Below are 27,181 nucleotides of genomic sequence, written 5' to 3'. Positions count from 1 at the left end.
ATGAAAGGCCGAGGGGATTCCGATTCATCCTGAGGGGCAGTCATGAGTGCCTGTACAATATTGTTAAATAATAAATAATAATATAATAAATATATGTTAAATAATGTTAAAATATTTCAGTAGATAAGTTCTCCAGTGTTATTAGGATTCATCCAATGGGCACCATGGATAACTGTACAAAATTACCTGCAACACATTGAATAGCTGTTCAGATATTTCCCTCTGGACCACAGTGGTGGATCAACCAACCTAACCCCGCTGTGAAACTCCAAAAGCACTAGATCCTACCCACAATGTTTAAATGCCCTAGTTTGTCACACAGGCTTTCTGTTGAACATGTAAAGTCTGCAAGCCAAAGCCCAGATAACCCACTATTGTACATTTTACTGAAGGAAAAGCAAAGTCTGTGGGGCAACATGTTTTTAAGAGATCGTTTCCTGGAGACTTTCATTTCCTCCTGTAGGTGTCGGGTGATTGACGGGAAGCAGAGTGTAACACGATGCAGCACAGATATGAAAACACTCACACACAGCCACAATGAAATAATGATCAAACACAAACTTTAACCCAGAGCCCTTCATGCTTATTACTATGGATTATCCTCCTCTGTGGAATCACTATTACTGTCTAAGTTGACTTTTTGCGTTTTGGTTTCAACTTGGCAGTCAAGTCTGTGCTTAGTCAGATCCTTACGGATTTCACTCTTTCCCAACAGCCAAAACCAAACCCCTCTGCTTAAGAGTTAAACTTACTGATGTACCCGGTTTGCAGAGCGTACATGCTGTTTCCTTTTTAGCTGCGATTGTATGTGCTCTCTGACCTCAGCTGCACATTTGCTGTAACCACAGAGATGTTTTAGTGTTGTCCATTCTGTACAAGCTTGTTTACTGTAGGATCAATCTCACACAGTGATGTTTCTACCTTCACTGCTGTTCACTGCTGTATAGCTCAGCTCCACTGACAGCTTTCCAGGTTCACACCTGAAGTCAGCCCTGCGGATTATACAGGTCAATTCTCCAATTCAACTCAGCTCAGTAATGTTGTGCGTACATTCAGTCGCTGAATTCCCAGCGTGGATCAGTTTAATCTCTTTGCTTTACCTTTTCCAAATGGTTTGGCAGATAGCATTTTGATATGTTAAAGGCAGGGATACCAACCACCCATCTGGCAACTGACATCTATTTGCAGTTAATTATAATGGTAACACTTTAAGTCCCCCTTATTTAGCATTTATAAGCAGTAGTAAAAATGTAATACATGGTTTATAACACACTCTAATGTAGTTGTAAGCAGATATAAGTGTTTATTAATGTATTTGTTAACAATTATAACTCTTTCAGTGGACACACGTAAGTAGGCTGCTGTATTAAAAAAAGATAATGAATGACAACAATGACAATGAGACTTTAGTTAAAATAATGTAAAATATGTCTTAAAAGTAACGTATTAAAAAAATGAATAAATTAATAATCTGTTATGGCCATGGTTTAAACTAGGCAACAGGCTGGAGTTCAATGAAAAAAAGACAATCCCTTCTTATCCCTTTAGATCATTTTTATTAAATGCTTTATTAATGTGTCACAATGATGTAATGATTTTGAGTTAAACTATCTTCCTTTGGGGTCTTTTCCAAGCAAATACTGATATATGAATGATTAAATCAGCATACATTTCTGCTCCGTTCCACCCTCTTGCTTACCCAAGAATGTTTCTCCAGATCCACCCGCGCTTTCCAGTAGTTTATAGTGAGTTATAAACATTTAATTCAATGGGTGTATACTGCTTATACATATTAAATGGGGGTCTGGCAGTACTAGTCTGCAGGGGTGAAAGTAACAAATGTAACTTATGTAATGTACTTTTTTGAGTATCTTTAAGGTTTCGAGTCACATTAGCCGCAGAGCAGTGCTTTGTATCCAGAGAGACGCTGCTCTGCAATCAGCTGATACTCTGTAAAAGATGGATGCTCTAAATCTATGTGTTTATCGGTGGAATGTCACAGGGTGTGAGGGGCACACTTGCACCTGGGCCAGGAATAGCACTTTGTGAACAGTAGAAAAAAAACAGTACAATGCAATACAATTAAGGATGACATCATTTATATCAAATGTTGGCCTACTTTTATCAAATAGTGAAATTTAACTCAACAGATTTTAGTAACACATTAAAAAATAAATGATATATTATATACATACATAAAAAAGTTAATTAGGATTAATCTGACCTCCACTTTTTCAATTGTATAACTCCTGTGCGAACACTTAGAATGAGCAGACATTTTTGCCCATAAGTGGCTTGCTATGACTTTGAATTTATGGGTGCTGTCATAATGTAATGGTCAATTGAACTAGCAGGTCCACTCTGCCGTCAATGCTGCTCTAAACACAGTCGGCGTGTTTCAGTCATTAAAAGAGGTAATAAGAGGTTAAAATAACTCCTGCTGAAGATAATCACCATGAAAGCCTGTTGGCTGTGAAGTATAACAAGAGTGAAAAAATTAACAGCAGGCAGGAGCCAAATGCTGGTAAATTTTGGTAATTGCCTACTCCATCAGCCACTCTGGCAGGTCATCAACCACCATTTGAAGGTCCTTCATGGTTCTAAAACCAAGCTACTTGGTAAAATTATTTTTTTTAAATGTGGGCAGATTTTGGAGACGTACCTGCTACTCACTTCTTGCAGACTCTACAGGATGTTTCCATACTGTGGAAATGTCCTGAAAGGGCTTTACTGCATGGTTTATAGCAGGAGTATTAAAAATTTGACACTCTGGGGCCCCCTCCCCCTTACATAATATCAAGACAGCTGCCATCAAAGCAGCAAAATAAATGGCGATAATATTGTAATTATTATAATATTTGTAAGAGGCCTTGTCACAAGGACCTTGTATTAACATAGCACAGATGCATACTAAGGAGACATTATCCACCCGCACATATAGGTAGGCAAGAAATAGTATGATCCTAACTTATACGCTGATAATTTTTTTCTTTTACACGGAGAACCACAAGCAGCACCTCTTGATCACGTAAGAGTGCTCTCACAGTCACAATCTGGAAAACACAGAGCGGTTATTTATGGGTAGCTTTATGTATTTGTGTACTCTCACTGTTGTTTATGTTTCTATTTATGCTTCTAATCCTCTCTTCAAAGCCTTTATGTGTGGTAACTGCTACATTTTTTTGGCACTAGCAGGAGTCCTACTTTGACGGCATTCTGTTTTTCATCTGATAACATGATCGAACGGCTAAAAAAACCCAAACAAAATGGCAAAAAGGAACATATGAACACACACACACATATAATGTAACTGCTCTTTCTGCTGCCTACATTGCAGATGCCAAGCTTACAGAGGAGGAATATCACACTTGATTAAACACTGCCACTTGAAGCAGCCACTCACACACCTACACACACACACACACACACACACACACACATATAAAGACATATGCATACCTTAGGGCAAGAGGAGGCATCCAAACACACACTCGCAAACACAGCCAAAAGTGTCTTCATCTGAGAGTGAGGCAGTGTGTGTGTGTGTGTGTGTGTGTGTGTGTGTGGTGTGTGTGTGTGTGTGTGTGTGTGTGTAGGTGTGTGTGTGTGTGGTGTGTGTGTGTGTGTGTGTGTGTGTGTGTGTGTGTGTGGTGCTGTCGATGTGTGTATGACTGCCAGGATGTCTGCAAATGTGTATGTGTGTGTGTCATCTATCCGTATGTCATCTCTCCTCTGATGTGACCTTTACACACAGATATTTTCTTCCTGCCCTGCCTGCAACACTGCTAACACAATTACACTGGGCTAATGAACAGAGGACCCTGATAGAGTGGTGTACACACACACACACACACACACACACACACACACACACACACACACACACACACACACACACACACACACACACACTTCCTCCATGCATATCAATCTCCCTGTAAAGGCTACATTTGCATCTTTAATATAAATGAAAGTGCTTATTAAAGTGCACACAGCAGTTCAGATCAGATGGAGTTAGAGCCCGTCTAAATCCGCAGCATTTAACCCCTTGCGCTCCTCCTCGCTTCTATTAAATCCAACCTTCTTTTCACCTCGTCCATCTGTCCACATGGGTCAGTCTGGTAAATCAGCTCACTCATATGGCACTTTTGTTCAAACTGAACCCAAGGTGACGTCTTAACGTCTTAGGTGACGGCTTTGTTTTGTCCGACAAACAGTCTGCAACCCAAAAACATTCGATTTGCAATCACATAAAACAGAGAGAAGCAGCAAATCCTTAAACTGTTGTTCTGTAGGCCTAATTGATTAATACACTAAAGCCCTTATTATTATCCCACTTGTCAGTTTCCGTTTTAGCAGCTTTTTGAGTAAATCTTCCGAGTGAAAATCATCATATAAAGACACTGAATATCAGCACTAATCAACACTGACATCTAAAAGTTTGTCTCAGTAAAACCCTGAAATATTTCCACATCTGTATAATATTTACAGCAGTTAGTTTACGAGGATAACGTTGCACCAAATCTCACATGCTGGCTTTCTTGATGAGACTGAGAAGCTCTTAACCTGAAATGATCCCAGTGAGACATTTTGATTAGATTTCACACCAGTATGAATAAATTTGCTTCATTAGTACTAGCACTAATATTTACAAAATGCTCTCAGAGGGTTTTTCCATGGTAATAAAACAGGAAAAACTCTGCACAGGTTGGTTGCCAAGACTTTTCTCGCAGGGAGAGGAACTAGAGGAATCATTGGAGGCAAACTATGATAGTGACACATTATATTATGGACACATTTCTTTACAATTCATGACACCTGAGTCAAATTTGAGTGGTTGATGGGAGCTGAGGTGCTTGCAGGATGCACGTAGAATTACATTTCACCATTTCACCTTCGCAAGCACAGCTCATTGAGTGGCCTCTCTGGAATAAATGTATACAGTTCTCTGCTCTTGTATGATCAGTGTCCACGGAGAACATGTCCAACCTACCCTCACTTCCTGTCATAATATATTCTAACACAGTGGTTGTTAAAGTGGCCCCCATAAGCTCTAAGTGTCCCTGAGGGGGGATACAGGGGCTCTGCATCAGCATGGAAAAAAAACTTGATTATGCTATAATTTAATTCTTTTGAAATGTTTCCACTTAGAAAAAGTATGATGTCTTTCCTGTTCAGGTGTCACTCCCGGCACCCCCATCCTACCATTTACATTTTTAGACAGATATACAATCCACTTCAGTCCCATGCGACACTAAATCAACAACAGACTTCTTTTCCTTACGAGATCCCTGGGACGAAATCTTATCAAATGGGGGTCTGGAACCTAATTTGTCTTTACTCAGGGGGCCGTGACATAAAAACAATGAATACACTCTGCTCTAGTTCCATTGCTAATCAAATCTGGATCTACATTTTAGACATGAGGTTACAGTCACAGAGGGGGCGAAATCTTGAGGCGTTACTTTGGCCTGATTGCGATTGGATGGGATCCTGGGCTGCCGAGTCTGGTTCTGATTATCACGTCGGAGAACTGACCGCATTCCAGCACTGCTGCAGGGCCACGGCCTCACAGGGGGAAGGCTCAACCAGTGCACACATGCTCTTCTCATCGTATATACTTTATTTGACTTAATAAAATAGAAACTGATGCTGATGTGAAGATGATGGTTAAGCCTTCGACTAGATGATCCAACTTAAAGACCTCGATGGTGACATGAATCAACTCTGCTGAGTCTTTGAGTATGAGGCTGAATTCCTATCTGGGCTGCTGTTTTGCAGCTGAACCTGACCTCTGACCTCCCTGTGGGCAAGTGAAAAGAAACCTTCACTATGCAGAGTAGTAAAGTATCACAATGGTGTTATTGCAGTCTAATGACATGGCAATGACAGGACAGTCAAACAAATGAAAGAGAGACTGGGTTCACAAGCAGTTCAAGATCTGTATGTGGAAGTGTGAGCAGTTCAAGTTGGTACACACCCTATGATGATTATTATAACCTTGATTAAATCAGGATTTAATCAGGTAGTCACTTGTTTCTAGTGGAGATCAGCATGTTGGAAGAATTAGAATAAGTGTTTTCATTCTGATATCAGTGGATGATCAGTCTTGTTTTAAGTACAAGTTGAAAGAATACTTGAAGTATTTCAAGATAAAAAATGCAAAAGAAATGAGTGGAATTATCTCCCAGCTGAAGAAACATAATATTTGATATACTAAGTGACTTCAGTAAAAGGGCTGTGAATTGTCTGGCAATGCAAGAGATATAGTGAATCAGTTTGATACCCGGAGATTGAGCTTTTTAAAACATTGAAAATGGATGTCCCGAGCAACATCTTTATTAGTATCATTGGTAACACCTGCGGTTACCCTACTGTTTCATGTCAAAATGGCTGCTAAAAAGGTCTCATTTCCACCCAGTTTAAGCAACAAAAGCCCGGAGAAAGACCTCAGTCTACTGATTGAAGCATTTAGAGACTGGCTTGTGAGTCTAGGCTATGAATGACAACACATTTAGATAGCGTAGGTTTGGATTCAAGTAGATAACAGGGACACTTAGACACAACCACGTCATAAAACTGCTGGGAGTTCACCTTTGGTCCACAGTAATAAACACATGATGGTATACAAACACAGAAATGCATAACCTCTCTTACCACAACCTCACACACTTAAATGACTTCACTATACAGCAGCATTTGGACTTTGTACAGAGCCTCATGCAAACTAATCACCAAGTTCCACTAACACATTTCATTTCTGAACACAATCTTCCGCTGACGTTGCTCTTGTTAACATAACATCTTAACCCAGACCCTTGAGCCACGCTTTCTGACTGCATGTGTTTATCTCCAGCATGAGGACTTGATGGCCGGCCCACAGCGTATTGCATTTCTATAACACAGCTATAGATATTCACGATTTGCTCTTGTTAACCTTAAAGCAATATTTCAGCCGGGTGCAGCAGTGTGGTGTAGATTTTGGCAGGCATACGCCCATGGGGGTTCATAAATAATCAGCCGCATATGTTTGCTGTCCTGCTTGAGAGTGGTGATGTATTGGAACTCGCCTTCATTTTGCTTTTCTTTCAGTGTGGAAATCATAATTCAAGTCAATACAAAAAAAAGAAGTACTTCCAGTCAAATTATAGGATGGATTTTGGTTGCTGTTACTGTTGCTTGCCCTCTTTAACAATGATATAATAACCTTTCTCCATAAAGCTGTTACAGTTTCATAAGAGAGAAGAGAAAGACAAATAAAACTGGAACAAAATTACGATTGGAGAATAACTAAAATAAATAAAAATGTGATTATGTAAATAAGATAACCGAATAAATACTGACAGTAAAATATAGAGGAAATTATTCTATGGCTTGAAAATAAAACAGAATGAGGACAAACACGTTCAAGTAAGATTAACAGTATTTTCAAAAGTAATTCTAGCTGTTTAAAAGTATTGATAAAGAGGGTCAATGAGGAAAAACCCACACCCTAGGCCCTACTAATGTAATAAAAACAAAAACACTGCTCCACTGTGAAATATCAGTATCGGTCATATCATCCATACACAGCCGGAGACCTGCTGCTGAATAAATATTCAGTCAGACAACGTTACAACTAGAGTCCTCCCGATACTGCTGTTAAACCATTTTTCCTTCAGGCATGTGGAGGGGACACCCCTGGGCCTGGGGGGTCAGAGAGGGCGTGAGAGTACAGACAGGCCTGGCTGGGATTGAGAGAGACAGAGACTGAAGGGATCACGTCTCTGTGGATGTGCTCCAAGAGAGCAATCCAATACTGTAAACATACTGTCTACCCTTAACCTGGGAGACACAAACCCCAGAGGACACTGGGAGAAGATTTTCAGAGGAGTTCACAAGGTTACAAAGAGCAGAGTCCATCTTGACAAGTCGTTTAGTGTCCTGATTGGTCATAAAATGTTACTTTCCTGAAGTCGTTAAAGATCTCCTCAGTCACTTAAAAGTCCTGAAACACTACTGCTACTTTTCTCAAAAACGGTGCATCTTCAGTGGTGACCTCATGATGCACCAGCCCAACAAATTAAGTCATTGCAAATATGTCATCACATGACGCCGCTGTGGCTAAGGGGTTAAGACGCCAACTCTCTCCCTTGTTTTCCTGTCATCTCTCTGGCATTGTCTAATAAAGGCAAAAAAAAAATCACTATAATAATAGTGATTAAAAATGGATAACATTTCAGCAATCATACCTTTCTGGCTGACTTATGGAACTGCTTTTCTCTACAGAAATGAATGCAGTTCATTCGTTCATAGTCTTTATTCACATCCGGTCATTCTGTTGGAACAGGAAATACATCACATTAAGAGAGCAATGGTATTGTCCTCATGGGACCTTTGGCTGCCAGCATCAAATCATACTCTATTTCTGCTAGTTTAACACTCAACTGTCAACTAGGGCTGCAACAAACAATATTTTTCAATATTGATTGCTTTGCCAATTAACAAAGATTAAGCAATTAATTGTTCAGTCAATACTATAATATAAAGTCCGAAAATTGGGCTTCTTTAGTCCAACTAACAGTCCAAAACTGAGACTTATTTACTATCATAAATGACCAAGAAAAGTAGCTGGAACCAGCAATTAATTTTCATTCAACTGACTAACTGATGATTCAACTAAACGTTGCAGCTCCACTGTCAACTGAAATGTTTAATAAGAACCAACATATACATTTGAGCAAACAGCTTAAACCAAGGTTGAATCAAAAAAATATTAAAAAACATAGTTTAAAGAATTCCATTTTAACCCAATATGAGAAATGATCTAATCCAGCTGTCGGAATGATCATTTTTCTAGAAAGACTGACTGTAACATGAGCCTACGAGTAAGAAACTAAATAATGAGCAGCATTCTTTGAGTATAACTCACCCCCTGAGTCAGTATAACTGCACAAATATGACTCATCACTTTATACAGGCAGCACACTGGCAGCAGGTTTTAGTTAAGCTAAGATTTATCTTTGTAGCTGTTGTAAAAGAAGCAGAAATATCATTTGTGGCTCTAACATAAGACCAGGGCACCGTGAAAACGACAAGGAGCAGCTCCTAAAGTAATTATGGAGTTATCTATTGACTCGATATCATAGCTTCAAATTAAAGCCATAAACCCGAGGTTATAGAGAAGTTAGCTAGCCTGCTGACTTCCCTTGATCACGAATGCTCTGGTCATACATCAACAGAAAGAAAATACAGAATTTACATTTTTACATTCAAACCAATGTTCTCAGGTTTGCTCACCCAATAAGAATATGTCTGTCTTTGGTGCAGCTCTGCCTTTGACAAATTGGAACCACCAATCTGAAAACAAGCATTAGTTTTATTTGCCAGGACTTGTTGGCACAGAATGAGGGGCCATATTCCATTTTTTTTTATAAACATATATCTGTTGCTGTTGCCAGTGTTAGAGAAGTGATAGCTTCCATCAAAAGCCTTTATTGGAACATTTTCAATCAACTCATGTTACACTTTTCAGTTCCTGGAACGCGGCAATGGCCAACTATCTTCACACAGGCTCTATTTGTTTATTTGTTTTTGCCTGGCTCCATAAGCTTTTTTGAACATTTTGTCACAGAGAGATGGAAAACTATTAACACTTTCAATGGTACTTTTTATTTTATTTTAGTTATTTTTTTTAATTCTAGTTGAATAGTTCTGCTTCCACCTAAATACAGTCCTGTACAGGCCAGTTTTTTAGCTTCAGGAAAACAGAAAGAGCGGAGAGGAATGCAGGGATATGGTCACATAGAGCATATCACTGTCTGATAGCTTCAGCAGCTTCTCTCAGGACTCTTATCACAAGGACAGGAGCTCCAGTAATTCTGTAAATTAAATTAGTCATACATTAAGATTTGTCATGGGCTTTTGGAGGAACGAACGTCATGGAGATGAACTTCAGAGTAGATATCAGGGTAATATATGGGCACTGAAGGAAGCAAAACTTCCGATCTGAATCTCACCATAAGAAAGAGAGACTTCTAGTCAGTAAGGAAAGATGTCTGTGACCTTTGTTTAACTCAGAAAGGTGGCACATACATCTGTCCAAAAAGATCTCTCCTTAAACAGGGAGAGGCTGAAAAGAGAGAAACACAAGCACTGTTCATGCGATGCATACTAATCATGTCTGCGTGACTGTGTGTTTTTGTGTGTGAAAAAGAGAAGGAGAGCTCCAAAGACTGTGAAAACAAGTTCCATTTAGGGTGATAAAAATCTGTTAATCTGGCTGTGCCGGGCCCTCTCAGTATATCAGCCCCATTCATTTCCCTAAAGGACCTCTGGAGTGGGGTAACGCACTCCGGTCTACGACTCACTCAACGCTTGCAGGGAGAACCAGATGTTTGGACAGCGTTGATATACTCGTCGCATTCGAGCAGTAATCCCCTTCGCCGTGTCATTGTGGCTGACACAGTCTTTCACCAGCAGGCACACATTTCACGTAAACGAGACATCAGCAGGCATAAATGTAAAGACATAATCAACACACAAATGACAACCATCAGGCTGCCGCGCAAAGCAATACTGTTGATGTCTGATTGCACCTCGTATGGATAAAAAAACCTACAGAACAAGACTGAAGTTGGCACAAAGCATCGCTGAATGTGCACATATGCAAGCGTCCATGTGAAGAGGTCAACCCAGGGCATGGGTTTGAGTGGAAACGTGTGTCTTTCTGTGTGTGTGTGTGTGTGTGTGTGTGTGTGTGTGTGTGTAGGGGTATAAAGCCCTTGCTCTGGCCCCAGCCCCGTAGCCTCTTTTTTCCAGCCTGCAAAATGTGGAAAAAATGCGCTGTGACTCCAAGCGTGAAGCAAAGTGCCAGAAACACTGAACCAGGACAAACGCATAAAAATCCATGGCTCCATTAGCCATGTTCGAGCTTAGCCTGGCACAGCTCGGTTTGGTTCACTTTGGCGGGAGGAAATGGATTTCAGAACAACAGCTGCACATAAAACTAATTCCAAGTCCACTCTTCAGTCTCCAACAAAGACAGATATGTAGATGCATAAGGGTGACATCACTGATTAAACCAGATCTGGGTTGTAATAAAGGCTCTATTGTCTGTATCTTAATCTATTTGAGGACCCAGTATGGGTGACAGCTCTAGTTTCTGTTGGGTTCCTTTATAAAGACAGACAAAATCTTTCATTCTTTTATGCATTAATGTATCCTGCAGTGCAATACTGATAATGCACATCATGCATAGGACTGTCAGTGACTCAGTACGACATCACCCAAGCATCTTCTTGAATCAATTATAACAACAGAACATGCTGCAGCCGGGATTTTGGTGCATGTGCGCTCACACAGCTGTGACAGTTTACAGTGCAACAGTGTGAAGAGTGGATCTAATCAGAGAGGATGGAATGCGACCTCTCAACCCCTACCCATGACCCTCTGCGGCCGCTGTAGCAGCTTTATCTGATTGGTCTGTCTGGCTCAGTAATCATTTCCAGAACCCAAACAGGGCCGCCAAAAACTGGAGGGATGGGGGCAGGGGGGCGGGGACGGGAGTAAGAAAGGGCTGTTTGAAAGCATGAGTGCTGCAGAATGCATGGAAGCTGCTTGTGTTGAAATCTCCCTCCAAAGAAGCGACGCAGAGCATGTCATTGAAAGATTTTAAGATAAAACAACTGTATGTACATAGCAGTTTCATACCAATAAAGTAATAAAGATCATTTAAAGGCTGATGGACACTTTGGATGAGGACTGAACAGAGCAGTGATGTTACTGTGAGTGCCCAGGATAGAAGGAAAGGTCCCTCATGTCATTCATTGTAAACAAAAGTTCTTTTTACATTCAGTGTTTCCCACCAAAACACATTCTGTGTATCCTTGAGGCCTTACAAATGTGTTTAATGCACTTATTTACTCATAAAACATTTACAAATGCTAATGTTTGTGTGATGCATGTTAATGTCACCCAACTGTTGGTTGGTGGAATAATGTGAGGCAGACGGCAGGAGTGGTCAAAAACTCCACAGGGTATCTTCAATTTTGGATGAATTTTTGAAACTGTGCTGTGTTTTGTTCCCAATTGCAACAGTGAAGTAGTTTTAATTTTCTACTTCTGGCTTTTTCTTCACAGCAATGGCATCTGAGGATCATGTGTATAAGTATTCAGAGGAATCGGCCATACTGATGGGGAAAACAACATATTTATTTTAGAAATGCACTTGAACCGATGGCCATATGTCATTATATATCAATATCATTAAATCATCCAGGGGGCTCTGGTGTTTACTGAATACCACTGAGGATCTCATTAAAAGAACATTTTCAAATGGGTAAAAAATGCTCTCGGATGCAGAGACTCACTTCACATCTCTGTACGTTTCCCCTTCCAAGAAAAAGCAACAGGGTTTATGGGAAACATGGTTTTCATTCTAGATATCTAACATGAGGCTGCCATTGGTTTCCTTTGTTTAAAGTAATCATAACAAGGTATCACAGCTAATTTGACAATGGTATATTGATGTTTAACTTGTAGAAAGCGACAAGGAAATCAGTGATGTGGAAAAATATTTATTTTGTCATGAAAATGAGTTAAAAAAAAAAATCTTCATGTGGAATGGCAATCTCTGTGTTAATGGGGTGAACCTAAGATATCCAATCCTTTAATTTATGATAAGAGGGAGTTTTTTTTGTCTGTTTTCTCATGTAACATAAAACTGTGTGCAAGTTCTGATGATGAACTGAGGCTTTGCTCTGTGTTCCTGCAGTATGTTACAACCGAAATAAGTCACTCTTAAGCAGCAGCACGAGTGGCAATTCCTCACTCTTTCGGTCTCGCCAGCTCTCCCACATGCACACAAACACACACTGTCTCCCTCTACTCTGTATTTCTCTCCATGCAACTTTTTTTTCCCTTTCACCCGGTTTTGAGCATCAGCATGCAGAGAAAAACCCATCAGTAATCCCCTGCTGCTCAGCTCTGGAACTGCCTGGCTGCCCCATGGTAGTTATAGGTCACTCACACTCACATCTTCAAAAACACATACATGCACACACATCTGCAAGCACAAATGCACACATCTAGCATGACAATGTGGTTAGTGTAGGTCATGGTAGTAGTACATCTCTCTCTCTCACACACACATACACAGCAGCAGTAGCCTAAGTGTGTGACAGAGAAATGCCAGTCTTTATCATGCCCTGCAGTTTAACCCCTTCTAATCCCTTCAGAGTGGCAGGGCTTTATGGTCAATTCACACTCTCATTCATTTCTCTCTCTCTCTCTCTCTCTGTCTCTCTGTCTCTCTGTAGAAGGAGTAATCCCCACAGCAGCTGTGGTAACAGATCACACACGTGTGGAATAGACTCATCATACACAGTGACATGGATATAACATACATACACAAGAGAACATTGACACTGCACAGTCGCAGTACTGGGTGGTAAAGTGCTAAATTAATATGGCGTCTGAATAGAGAGTGATTTGATTGAAATCATAATACATTTTGTTTTTCTTTAAAGATTATGGGAAGATATATAATAGATAAGATATAAAACTATTTTTGACTATCGATTAATCTGCAGATCATTCTATGATTAATCAATTATCATCTTGTCTGTAAAATGTCCAAACATTGTGGGAAGTATCAATATCAGTGCTGGCCCCAAAACTCCAGCATTTGTCGGGCTCCACTGACAAGACAAACACCGGCCACAGAGACCACAATAACACTCCAGCTAGATCAAGTACAGATGCATTAAAGGGGCAACATGATAGTGTGTTAAAAGTGATAAGTGTATTAAGGCACTATGGTAAATATCACCCTCAGCAGCCAGCAACAATGTGAGTCAATAGTGAGAAAGATTCAAAGATTCAGTGTTGGCAGATTGAGGATAGCATTGGACAGTCCTCTCCTCCTTAACTTCATTATTGTTCACAATGGGAACATACTTGATAAAAGAAGGCAAAGAATTTGTCAAATTATCAATTAGTGAATCTGCATAACTGTCAATCATTTTAGATAATCAATCATTGGTTTTAACTTCTCAAAAAAGAGGATTTGCCATAAATATTTTTTGGCACAACTCTTATTATTACTAAAATAATAATAATAATAATAATAATAATAATAATAATAATAATTATAATAAAACAGCTATTCTATAACTATTAGTTGCAGGTATTGCTTATTAGCTAAATTGTCGTGATTGATTTTAAGTAAAAGAGACAGGAATCCAAAAAAGACTTTTACATCTGAAAAAACCCCTTTACATCTGATAAGTATATGTACAAGATATCTACTACTGTATGCTAGGATTCAGCCATTTCTGAACACACTGTACCATGTCAAACACACACGCAGACACACATGTGCAGGTATGCATGAGCTGAGTTTATAATATAGCTCTACAGAAGAAGAAACCTGGAGCTGAATTCCTCCAGGAGTACACAGGGAAGCCAGTCAACTACATCAGCACACAGTGGGAAAATGAAATGTTGTGTTCAACAGCCACATAAACTGTTCAGTTTCCTCGGTTTCACAAGAGGAAAGAATTTGAAACAGTGTGTGGAGACTCTCTCTCTCTCTCTCTCTCTCTCCACACACACACACACACACACACACACACACACACACACACACACAAATGCTCAAAAACAAACCCCACAGCTACATACAAAAACACGCTGACTCAAACACACACATAATATTTCACACAACCAATTTCACAAAGCCACATACATAAACACTCAAACACTCCCACCGCATACACACAGGCACACGCTGCTAGGGAACACACACGTGCACCCACACACACACACAAAGCGTAGAAGTGTATGCATGCAGCGAATGGCTCCATTTCTCTCATTAGGGAGAAGGAGCTGCCTGCAGCAAAGCCTCCTCTAGTCAGTCTGCTGAGATCTCTAAAACCAACAGCACTAGTCAGACAGAGAGAGAGCAAGTGAGAGGGAGGGAGGAATAAAACAGTCATACAATGCACCTACGCTGAAAAAACAAATGAAGAGACTGAATGGAAGAGAAAGTGGAATTATATGGACAAAAAAAGGATGGTGGGAAGATGTACAGTATCTTTAAAATTCACTGATTTGACTTCTCAATCCACGACTGTTCAGTCTCACACACAGAACAGCCACTGGTAGCCAACATACAGCAGGGGATGCGCCAGTGAGATCCAATTGATGCTTTTCTGGAGCATTAATGCATGTTGATGGTAAACAGACTAATCTGCCGGCTGATTTCTGTTTTTCTCTCCAGCAATGCCACTATCAGTGAGACAGCTGTGGTTTACCTTCAGTACTCTTTGGTTTTTGAAATGTGCTAGGAAACATAGACAATGTAAAATGTCCTACATTTTTTAAAATCATGATTAAAAGTAATTCAAAAAAAGTGATATAAGAAACAGGCTGGCAATGAAAGTATAATATTTATGTCTAAAATCTGGATGCTTGGTTGTTAAACGGCAAAGACACAGACAGATAAGCATTAGCTCTACATGTGAATGGCAATGCAGAACAGCAGATGTGATACTGCATAATTTCTCTGTGGGGTCCAGCAAAGCAACCTCTCCTGCCTGATATAAGAGCAACCAATGGCTCTGCAGAAGAAAGGCAGGAAAGGAAAAAAAAACTAATCTAAACAACTGTACTCCATTGAGACCAAAGACCGAGACCAAAACAAGACTGAATGAAAACACCCAGGAGACCGAGACAGTCCAGGATAAGATAATCAAGACTGGGTCTATGGAAATGCAAGCTGTGTACTTAAGCACAGTGGAGCTTTGAACCAAATGCTAAATTCAGCATGCTAACAAGCTCACAATGTCAATGTTAACATGCTGCTGTTTATGTTTACCTCATTCACCAGCTAAGTTCAGCATGTCAGCATAGTAACATCTGCCAATTAACACTGAACACGAAATACAACTGAATCTGAAGGGAACCTCATTAGTTTTGCAAGTATCTGGTCATAAAGCAAAGTACTGGATGATGGCACCAGAGGGAGAGTTAGAGATTGCAGTTCATCCTGAGGGGCACGTGAATGTCAAATTTTCTGACAATTCATCCAAAAGTGGGAGAGAAATTTCCCTCGAAACCAACCTCGTGGTGGAGCTAGAGAAAAGTTCAGGGGATCTCCAGGGATATAGACGTCATCTTCTGGAGACCATCAATGTCTGCACCAAATCTCATGGCAATCCCCCCAAAAGTTAATGACATATTTTAGCCTGGACCATACATACTGTATGACATCCATAAAGCAGAGGTGCTAAAGACTAAAGACAGATTCTGAGAGTCTGAATGAAAACAACCATGAGAGAGAGACAAATCCAAGACACAGCAAAAAGCATCTTGAGACTGGACTGTCCAAAAACATTTCAAAAGTGAAATCCTTTACATAAACAATATTATTACATGAGTTTACAAGTCAGATGCAAATAATTGTAGCGTGTTTACTTGATAATGACCTGATAAGATTAAAATAAGATTCAGTCCATGGGACAGTATTGTGTCTTGATGCTACAATACGCGTCTGTCGATACTAAAGATTAAAGGGTTAAATTTAATACACATTTAATACATATAATCATTTTAGGTTTATCAAAGCCTTGTGAATATCCTGAAGGACAAGTAGAGAGAGCGAGAGACAGAGCAAGGCAGAGAGGGAATAAAGGGACGGGGAAAAATAACCCAGAAAATAATAGCACACAATACCTAAGCTGAAGAGAAAGGAGGAGAGAGAGAAATAGAGATAGGCACAAAAACAGAAAATAATAGACAGCCCCATTAGGCAGAGGTTATTGAGTAAATTCATCTCACTAGACAAAAGCTTCTTCCGTTGTTGTGTCACTGTTGCTTCCACCAAACTCAACACTTTCTCTCCAATTTCGGTCCATTTGCAACCCCCCGCGTCTGTTAAAAGCTAAATTGCCCGTCTGCATTGCCTTAAAATGGTTTCCCATGCATCACCACCCTATAAAAGGTAGCGATATGCGGGGCAATTTCAACGGCCTGAGCACTGAGCGCTGCTTAAAAACAGGAAACCTCAAGGTGCCTTAAATGGATTTCAACATGTTTTTGACCCTGTGGTTTACTTTGTTGTGGGGGAATGGAAGCATTTACTATCAACACTACACCGTCTCTGTGTCTTATCAGCCATATCCTTCTTTCAGACAGAGTGCAGGGAAATTTAAAGCTGGCACAATCCCATACAAAGACAAAAGGAAGAAAGTAAACGGAGCTGGATTGGCATAACCTCACTCTAGGAGGCTTAAACTGAGCGGAGAAAGTTCATTTCTCAACTCGAGAAAGAAGTTTGTCTGTCACGACAAAGCAAAAGCCAGTTGCCTTCAAGCCAGGCACTTCATGTATGTTGCAGTTCTCCTTCCTCTCCTTCCTCCTCCTTCCATTAGAGCAAGATGAATGTCAGCTGGAGATGTTGGACTAATGCACCTGCACCAGAAGCTTGACTCCCAAAAGAACACTGACAGTGCCATTGCCCAATTTGGTGCAAAATCAATTAACTGATCAAAGTCCAAAGCAATCAAATGTCAAACTTTTCATGTGATGTCACATTGGGACTGTGTGAGGATGCAAAAACACCTGCTGGGGTGTCCTTGAGGAAAATGCTGAACCTGGAAGCTACACTTCTAATGAAGAGAGCCAAGAGACACATGAGAGGACGCATCGCATATGGTTCTCTGATCCTATTTCTCAAACACACACACACACACACACACACACACACACACACAAACACAGAGACAAAACCTTACAGCTAACCCTCCCTCACACATGCAGGTTTGTGTTTGACTAAGCACTCAACAAAATGAGATGGGCCTGAGTGTGTGAGTGTGTGTGTGTGTGTGTATGCACGCGCAGGCATGTGTGTGCGTGATGATCAGGGGAGTGTCATTGTGCTCACTGACTCAGCATTCCTGCACTGCCTGTCATTCCTGTCATTTTACCGCAGTTTTCTCACAGCAGGGCCAAGCGGGACCTGCCAGGATCCCTCTCAAAATGTTTAAAACACAAGATTGATGGCACTGTCTGTTTACCTTATATTTTTCCCCAGCTGGCAAATTGTTTCTTTTGGCAGCACGATGAAACACAAATCATACAAATGCTGGTTTTTGTTTGTTATGGTCTGTTTCTTTCATTTTTCTTTTTTTTTTTTGGTTGAAAAACAGGATATGAATATTGGCTGGACTCCTGGTGAGCTTTGTTTGGTCACACAGTGTAGGGAATGACTGAACTCTGGATTGCTATGTTTTTCACAGCAGGAGAAACCAAACAGTTGAGTGAGCCCTAGCTTGGCATTGTAATGAAAGTTACAAGTTACACTGTCTTTTAGGATACTAAGAACAGCCTATATTTTGTACAGTTGTTTGTCTCTCAAACAACAAAAAAATATTTTGACCAATAGAGTAGTAGTTGCTACACAGTATTTCAGTTTCTCTTAGTAGGTATTTCTTCATGCTGGAGAGGCTCTCTCAATATGGCAATCCCTACTGCTACAACAGATATAAGCAACTGGATGTGCAAGATCACACGTGAATCCATCTTGCTGGGCTTCAGTCTTGGTACCAGACCAATCAGTGTCCTTTGATAAAGTGCTGGCAGCTATGTGGGTGGGCGCATAAAGGTTAGTGTAGATGCTGTTATATCAGAACTTGAAAGAAGAGCAAAGACCGGCACTGAAGGCTTTTCTCGATGGAAAAGATGTTTTTGCTTTTCTCCCAGCTGGCTTCGGTAGGAGTTTGACTGCATTATGTGCTTGGTTGATCTGATTGGTTGAAGTTCGTGATAGATGGTGTTGGAAAGATGATTCATCCAATCATCAATTCCACTGTGGTTCCCAAAAGTCCCATATGGTCCACACTGGCAATGTCCGAATTGAGAACACCTTACAGTGCTGTAATAAAAGACTCAAGGTACTGTCACAATGCAAATCTAGGAAGACTGATATCCACTTTAATAGACCTAATGACCTAAAGGCCTAATCAAAATGGTCATCAAAATCACCAAAAACAGCAAAGCCTGTTTTATCAAGTGAGTCACTCTGTCTCTATGTCTCCTTTCATGTCTTTCTTTCCAACTTCCCTTTCTCTCCCCTGTTCTTGAAATTCCTAATCACTTCCAGAAAGACCCGAATTTGAATTGCACAACCTCAACCTCTTTTGTTCCTATCCATCCCCTCCTCCTTCTCCGAGTCCTCTCATCTGAGTCACATTGTCAGGAACACCGTCACTCTCTCTTTGCCTCACTGCCTCCAGTTCCCTTCTCTTCCTCTATCATTTTCTTCCCGTTCTCATTTTTTAAACCTCGCTTAGGTCGTTTTCTCCATGACTTTACTCTTTTCACGTTGTGTTTCTTTCTCTCTTGTTTATTTTTCTTCCCTCCTTTACTTCCTCCTCAACAGAGGCCAGAGCAAAAAAAATATCACTAGCTAGATTTCCAACTATTTTAAGAGTTTGTTGGATTAGATTACATTATATGGTGGGTTAAAATATAACCATTTGTTTGTCTTCAGACAGCGTGATATGGCTTACATTAGAGGACACCACAGAACAAAAACACGGTCTAATAGTTTTTGAAAGATTCTTCAATTCCCGATCAGTTGTTTGCTCAAAAGTTTGATAAGAAATGTAACATCTGTCATTACCTTCCCTTTTGACCTCCTCACCCCTACGTCATTCCAATTTCTTCTGCCTCTTTCATCCGCTCTGCTCCCCTCCCTCCTTCAATGAGCCTTACTAGCAATCCCAGATAGAGGCGCACACTGTCTATTACCACTTTCACCTGCCTCTCGCCTTCACAGACCTCAGTTATCCCTCCTCATCCCCTTCGCTCTCTACTGTGATGCCCCAAAATCCCCCATTCTTCCTTCTGTTTTATTCTCTCACCTGCAGGTGTCTAGGTCAAGTGAGACACTTTTATAGTTGTGCATCTTAACAGGCTGCAACACAAAAGTCGTTCCCATTCCTACCAACTGCTACAGATGAACTTCTCTCCCCACAGGAGGTGAGAAAACTTCTAACTGCTTCATAAGCACCACTGTGCTCCACATTATTATCTTTGGCTTCTTTGGCTTCTTTTGTCCCTTTGGTGTCATTTGGTGCAAAGCAACAGGCATCGGCCTGATTGTTTAAGATAAGCCTGCAGTGTGCAGTTTGTGTGACGTCATGATATGTGTATTCTGATTGTTGCTTTTTAAACGTTCAAACAGTTTGCTCTCTCTGAGACTGCAATGGAGTGTACTTTTCACCTCTAAGTTCCTTACAGGAGCTCAGTTTCAAACCTATTCCTCTCCAAAACCAATTCAGTGTAGTGTCTGAAAATGTTTTTGGCTTGCATCACAACCCTTCCTGCTGATATAAGGCCGAATTTGAGAGTTGTTAGCAGAAAATAAAAGCTGGTATTGGTCTTCAAATGATGCATAAAGGGTAGGATGCCTTGTAGTCATGGTGCCGCAGTATCCTTCCCTCTGTCCACCTTTTTTGCATTTCCCCCTGTTCCTCCCTCCCACATCCCACCATGGCCTGGGGAAAGTCTAACTACCACTACAGATAACAGAAGACAGATCTGCATCTAAAAGCCATGTTCGGAAAAAACAAGAACGAAACACTCTAACTTTGACCTTGGCCCAGCACTAAATATATACAAGGAGAAAAGGAGGGTAAAGGGAGGATGTCCGAGCGTGCGTCTGTGTGTGTGAGAAATGTGGGGACGTGCTGATTGGACTAATGTCAAAGAAGCACAGGAAACACAGACAAGTTCACTTATGTGGGTTTGTTCGGCTACACTAGCACACACACTGATTATTTTGCTGCCTCGACTGTTCAGACAGCACAGAACATAAGGCAGAAATTGGCCATTTGGGACAACAAACACAAGCTGTATGGTCTGCAGCAGCAGAAGAAAATGGGGTTGCTGAAATTCTTTTAATTGCTGACAAAACAACGGCAGAATTATCCTTGCTCACACTAGGATAGGAAATAACTCCCCCGCCCACACACACACCATTCGTCTCACTTGAAAATACCAAACGCGGATGCTAACAACAATCAAAAACATCCTATTTTGAACTTGGGAAGCGAGTGTTTGCAGTCAGGCGGCGTGCAAAACCGGCTGCCACCTCCGTCTTGCGGTTACCTGTCACATCTGTGCAGCATTGGAGCGTCTCTTCCCCTTACAAGAGAAACTATTTCAATCTGCCTGCCCTGTTTGATCTGCCTTGGCCTTTCACTGCAGAGGCTGCATCAAAAAGATGCCGGGAACTTAAAAGCTCCATCCCTTCATCGCTCTCTTTTCCACTTCTCTCTCTCTCTCTATGCTCTCATCCACTTTTTTCTCAAATCTCTTCATCTGTCTATTTTGTTCAGACAGAAATTGGAAGTTGTAAACACTTTGTCACTGGCTCATCAGAAAAAGAAGCAAAAAAACAGGACAAATTGGCTCATCCACTGCAGTAATACTCATGTTGGAGCCAATACAACAAGAGACTAAAATATTCTTTGATATAAATGATTGGACATTGGGCAATGCTTGATACGGTCTGCTTGATAAAAACTCTACATGCATACAAACTACGCATTTTGCTGTGTGCTTTCATAATCCAGTTGGGGGTATCCCAGTTCCCAGTCTCCTCACATATTCACAAACCAGGCTACCTGGAGGTTCCCCTGAAGCTTTGTTACTTTTATTCCTCTACTGTTGAATTCTTCTCCATCTCTTCTACTTTCCTTCCTGTCAGAGTTCGTCTTATTCACAAATTCCTACGTCATCCAATCTCGTCTCTCTGCCCACATTCCTTGAGCCGACTGGTTGTTGGATGCTGCTCAGACTTTCAGGCCTGATCCTGAGCAACCTACCACTTCTTCTGCCATCATCACTTTGATCTCTAGATTGTTCTGGCAGATCCTCCTGAGAGGTTTTCAGCTACTGGCTTTACTCCACCACCTACAGCATCTATACTCCGAGGGAGTCCTGTCGCATCTCTTATCTCCTTGAGCCTACATTTAATGAGGGTGCTCTTTAATGGTGGACTGTTGCTATTCCAATAAATACTGATATCATATTTAAAATGAACTCTCCTCATTGAAATGACTGACAAAGACTAGCTTTAGCCAGCAGAGGGAGAGATGCCCATCAACACCTAATGCCCTTTGGGTATAATTCAGTATGTAACGTTGTGGTAATGTTTCACTGACAAGCCTTACTTGGTGCTCGCATATATGTATAACATCTGTTATATTTTTATCTTAAGTGGTCTATTTCTTTGTTATTTGATCTACATGCCAGTCTGAGCTAATCCAATAAACTGCCTTCCAGAAGTGGTGAAAACAACTTATTGTAGGTGGGATTCAGACTGGTATTTTGCCATGTAATATCAGCTTACTTGGCAGTCTAGTCATCAGCAGCTCAATAGACGAGAGCATGGCTCTAACGCTGTTGGATCAGTGCTTCAGCTCCCGCTGGGGCCACCGATACAGCATTCAAATGTCGACTCTGAAGGCACTCGGAATAAAAAACCCTCAGCTAAATGCCATTTTCATTACATCCTATGGGCATATCACACCTTTCCTCTGGGGGTTTTCGAACTGAATTAGTTAAAGGTGCTTTATCAATCTGGTTTATTGCCATTCTTACTGCCACCTCTCCTCTTTTGCTTTATTTATTACAGGCATTTGAAGTATGAAGCTCGACGCAGACGGACCGCAGGGTGCATCGTCGATCGTCTATAGCTCTCAGCTCAGCCGGGGTCTGAGCCATTGAGGGCTGAGAGCGCTGACACAACACCACCCCCACACCAACCTGGACCCGACCGCACACACGCTCCCTGTGGCGGTTGGTGTTTTCACCCAAACACAATAATTTCCTGCCAGGCAAGTCTATTTTCACTTATAATAAGGCTCATAAAACTCAATGTCAAGGAATCTCCAGAAGGAACAGACTTCAAAACACAGTAAAGTCGCATCCGTGAACGCAAGAATGAGACTGTTCACCTAAATACCCCCTTATAAAAAAAGAACTATGCAGTTAATTATTCATCATTTAATATTAAAGGATACAACAGTGTGAAACAATGACAGCAAAGCTTTGGAAAACTAACCAAAAAATCACATCAAACTGCCATTAAACTACCTAGTGTACCTAGAGGCACTGTATGATACCACATCCATTATCACAAGTACCACAAACACACTATCAGTTCCTATATAAATATTACATAAGTGTAGTCATATTCATTGGAGATTGTAAAACTGCAAGAAAGTAGGATGTGGTTGCTTTAAACATGTGATTAAACACCACAGATGTTATCACATGGGAAGTGTCATCCTAGAACTTCATTTAAACATGACTGAACCCTGGTTACAACATCCAAAGAATAATACATAGAAAGGTGGATACATAGAGAGCGGGAAGAAAACGGATGATCTCCTCTAAGAACAAATTAATAATAAAAGACTCCAAGAATAAACTAGGTAATTAGGTTACAGGAAGCTCAAAGCACATGCAGCACCGTTGTCACCGGAGTCTGATTCCGACTCATTTCGGGCTAAAAGCCTCTGCAAGCAGTGTGTGTCTGCGGGTGTACGAGGAGCTAATATGTTCCACAATCATTATGTCACCAGAGCCATGCATGCAGTCACTTTGGATGTCACGCCTCAGCCCCAAAGTGGAGGTGATGTTCAGGGTTTCTGCCTTATCAACACGTCCCAGCACAGGCACATCATGACACACACGCACGCTTAAAGAGAGAGGGGGGAGAAGTCTTTCTTCCCCATACATCTCTTTGCATCTCCTCCACAGCTCCCACATCATCACACACACACACACACACACACACACACACACACACACACACACACACACACAAAGTTCACCCTGGAGATAGATAAGAAGGGAGAGAGAAGGAGATGAGAGGAGATTCAGAACATGCAAAGAGAAGACTCTCTCTCTCTCTCTCTCTCTCTCTCACACACACACTCACACACACACACACAAACAAATACACATAACCTAAAGAGATTTTTTTTTCTCCTATGTGCTTGGCAGCCAAACTGGTGGCTTGGCGCCCGGTAGTCTCTCAAAATCAGCCTGTCTGCCTCACCTACGCATTTCAAGTCAAAAATTCATAAGGTGACACAAAACTGTCAGAGCACGTTGATGCGACTCCAAAATGATGATGCTGTGAGTGTGTGTGTGTGTGTGTGTATGTGTGTATGTGTGGGTGGGTGAGGGGCACGCGCACGCACACATCTGCACATGCATGCACTCACACACACATCCCTAAAGAAAAACACTCACAAGCCCGCAGACTCACAGGTCAAACACTACACACACTTTGAAGCATTCACGTTTTTCGTCCTAACAAGTACAAATAGGCACACAACTGCATACATGCACAAACTTGTAACACACACACACACACACACACACACACAACCATGGTCTCCATATAACCGCACATGCACGCGCAAAGTGAACGCAAAGAGTGTTTTCAAGTTAAATTCGCGTCTTGAGCGCAGATGACACCGGGTTCAATCCGATTTTTCAGCAAAGAATCAGCAGCAGCCACAAATCAAAGAACTCCAACAATATTATTGTGTGCCTGCAGCGCGCTCACCAGAGGCTCTATAAGATTCAAGCTAGTCTAATGGCATCACTAAACCATCGCGGCAACATTCCTATAATACTCCTGCGATCTCAGATGTACCATATAAACATTACAGCTCCAGCATGTGGGAGATAAAAACACCCCCTGTGGAGCTCATACACTAACAGCCTATTCATGCTGCCACTTCGCCTCCAGAATCCGCAAAATCCTTGCAAGTGAGGTAAGGCAATCCTTCACCTTCAACAACTTGACCAGTTCCACCAGAAAAATCAGTCATGTCAGAGAGAGTTCATCCGCAAACCCCGGCGTGCGCCCTGATGCCGCTTCTCCCCGTGTGCGCAAAACAAAGCCATGCGATGTTCCGAAGCGCAAAAATGAACCAACAGAGAGCCGGATTTTCTCCTGCAGCACAGGCCGGTCCATGTGTGCTTATGTTTGAGACGAAGACGGGGGAGAGAGACATCGGCGGAAGGCATATGAAGGAGGACAAGGAGGGGAGAGGGGAAGGAGAGGGTCGGCGGGGAAAGGAGAGGAATGTCACCAACATTTCGGATGCGGGGGGAAAAAAATCTCCAAGACGAGTAGGGGGAGATTATTAACAACCACAAAAAGTTTGGCTGTACTTACTGATCAAACCGCACTTCACGTCCGTCCTGCTTGGCATGTTTTTTAGGATGTCAGAGTTGCAGCAGAAGACATTTCCATTCCCGGCGGGCTTGTCATACAGCAGCAGCACCGGTTCCAAAGCTCAGCTCTGCAGTTCCGTGCGCACAGGAGAGCAACGCTCAGCATGAATGAGAGGAGAGCTGCGGTTAGACTCCGGCATCCCCTGCTAGATAGACACAGAGAGAGAGAGAGAGAGAGAGAGAGAGAGAGAGAGAGAGAGAGAGGTTAGTGACATGAGTGCGCCCCCTGGCTGCCTAAATTAGTTACAGCCCCTCACCAGACGCACATCTCCGTGGTGCGCATAGGTGGCAGCATTGGACCCGGTACAGGCTGCGGTACCATGTGTTCTCACCCTACTTGTACTCTGGTTGAGGCTCATAAATGACATGATAAAGGTTGTTTTACTGGAATCAGATTCTTTGATATATTCCTGATAAAAGCCTGCTCCGACTCAGCTTGATTGATTGCTCCTGTCATCTTATAATGCATGCAGAGTGGCACTGCTCTGTTGTTTTCATGACTCCCTGCTGCTCACACTGTGTGTGTGTGTGTGTGTGTGTGTGTGTGTGTGTGTGTGAGAGAGTGTGAGTGTGAGTGTGAGAGAGAGAGAGAGAGAGAGAGAGAGAGAGAGAGAGAGAGAGAGAGAGAGAGAGTGTGTGTGTGTGTGTTTTATCTGATATTTTTTTGTAGCTTCTTTCATGTCAGTATACTCTTGTGTGTGTATATGTTAAAAATTGCTTGTGCGCTTTCTTCTTCTTCTGCACCAAGCTTACAAGCATTATGTAACTATATAGTGTGTGTGTGTGTGTGTGTGTGTGTGTATTCAATAACGTTCACTGCTGAAGGTCAGCTCCCTTGAAACTTGACAAATTATCTCTATCGACAGCGTTGGCCTTGTCTGTACTTCACCAAAGACCACAGGCTGCCGCAGCTCATTTGAAGCAGATTTCTACTCTAAAACATCATCTACAACTTTTTCTTTTCAAATAAAACAGTTGCCAGAATAACTTGACACTCAAATTAAAAAAAAACAATTTATGTTAAATTAACTTGCTAATTTGAAGGTAGATTCCAAACAAAAATGTATTTGAATAATTTCAATACTTTCTCATTTGTCAAATCTCAGACAGTGCTCATTGGACCTTGATAACAATTGTTTTCAGTTTCATACAGTGTCTCATCATAGCTGTTCCCCTCAAATAAAAAATAAAAGGTTAAAAAGGTTTTTAACCCTTTTTGTGCTTATTGTTATGGTTTTGCAGTGCACTTATAGCTTCGGTCTCACTGCTCCTGCCGTAGTTTTTAGTGAAAAGAAGCTCTGATAAACTCACTGCATGCTGCCTAGGGCCAACTATTTCTTTCAGGAGTAGGTGGAGAGTAAAACAGAGCTAACAAAGAGAGTGAATAATGGATTTACAATCAGCAGGTGGCCAGAGACACGACTGCTGGCGAATTCTACAGTTGCTCCGTGTCTACTTGATGTGCATTAGCCATAATAAATATATCAACTTGGCTTTATTAAGTCATCTGGATTTGTTTCTGGGCCATAGTGGCCAAAAATCGTACTGGTTTTACAAATCACATACATCTTACATTATTGTAGATCATTTTCCAAAATATATCATACCTTTAAAGAGGGATTCAAGACACTCCAGGCAGCCTTGGTAATTCAAGGCATCCAAGGAAGCTGCAGCATCTGAGATTTGAGAGTTGCTGCACAGCAACATTTTAAATGTAAGTCATTTCATCTCACCAGAGCCACGTTTGCTTGTCTGTCCTTTTAGATTAAATTCTCTGATGCGTTTTGGCAGCTGATAGGCTTTTTTCTAGGAATTAACATGTCACAGTAGCAAAAGTACAGGTGTAAATAATAAAATGAATGATGGCTGG

General features: G+C 41.3%; 1 protein-coding gene across 3 annotated transcripts in view; it reads right to left on the bottom strand.

Annotated features, from left to right (window-relative positions):
• The window catches only part of LOC127377737 (plexin-A1-like), a 260,122-nt gene extending 234,678 nt beyond the window's left edge, over positions 1–25,444 (bottom strand). For 2 of the 3 annotated variants that reach the window (XM_051425882.1, XM_051425883.1), the window contains exon 1: positions 25,253–25,440. The gene's annotated coding sequence lies outside the window, so the exon portion shown is untranslated. Of the gene's footprint in view, positions 1–25,252 lie in introns of all 3 variants that reach the window. The other variant, XM_051425884.1, reaches the window with a different exon arrangement.
• Between the last annotated feature and the right edge of the window lie 1,737 nt (positions 25,445–27,181).

The sequence above is a fragment of the Dicentrarchus labrax genome, unplaced genomic scaffold (assembly GCF_905237075.1).
Source record: "Dicentrarchus labrax unplaced genomic scaffold, dlabrax2021, whole genome shotgun sequence".
Classification (NCBI taxonomy): domain Eukaryota; kingdom Metazoa; phylum Chordata; class Actinopteri; family Moronidae; genus Dicentrarchus; species Dicentrarchus labrax.
The sequence above is the reverse complement of the archived record's forward strand: the minus strand, read 5'-3'. Positions and strand labels throughout refer to the sequence as shown.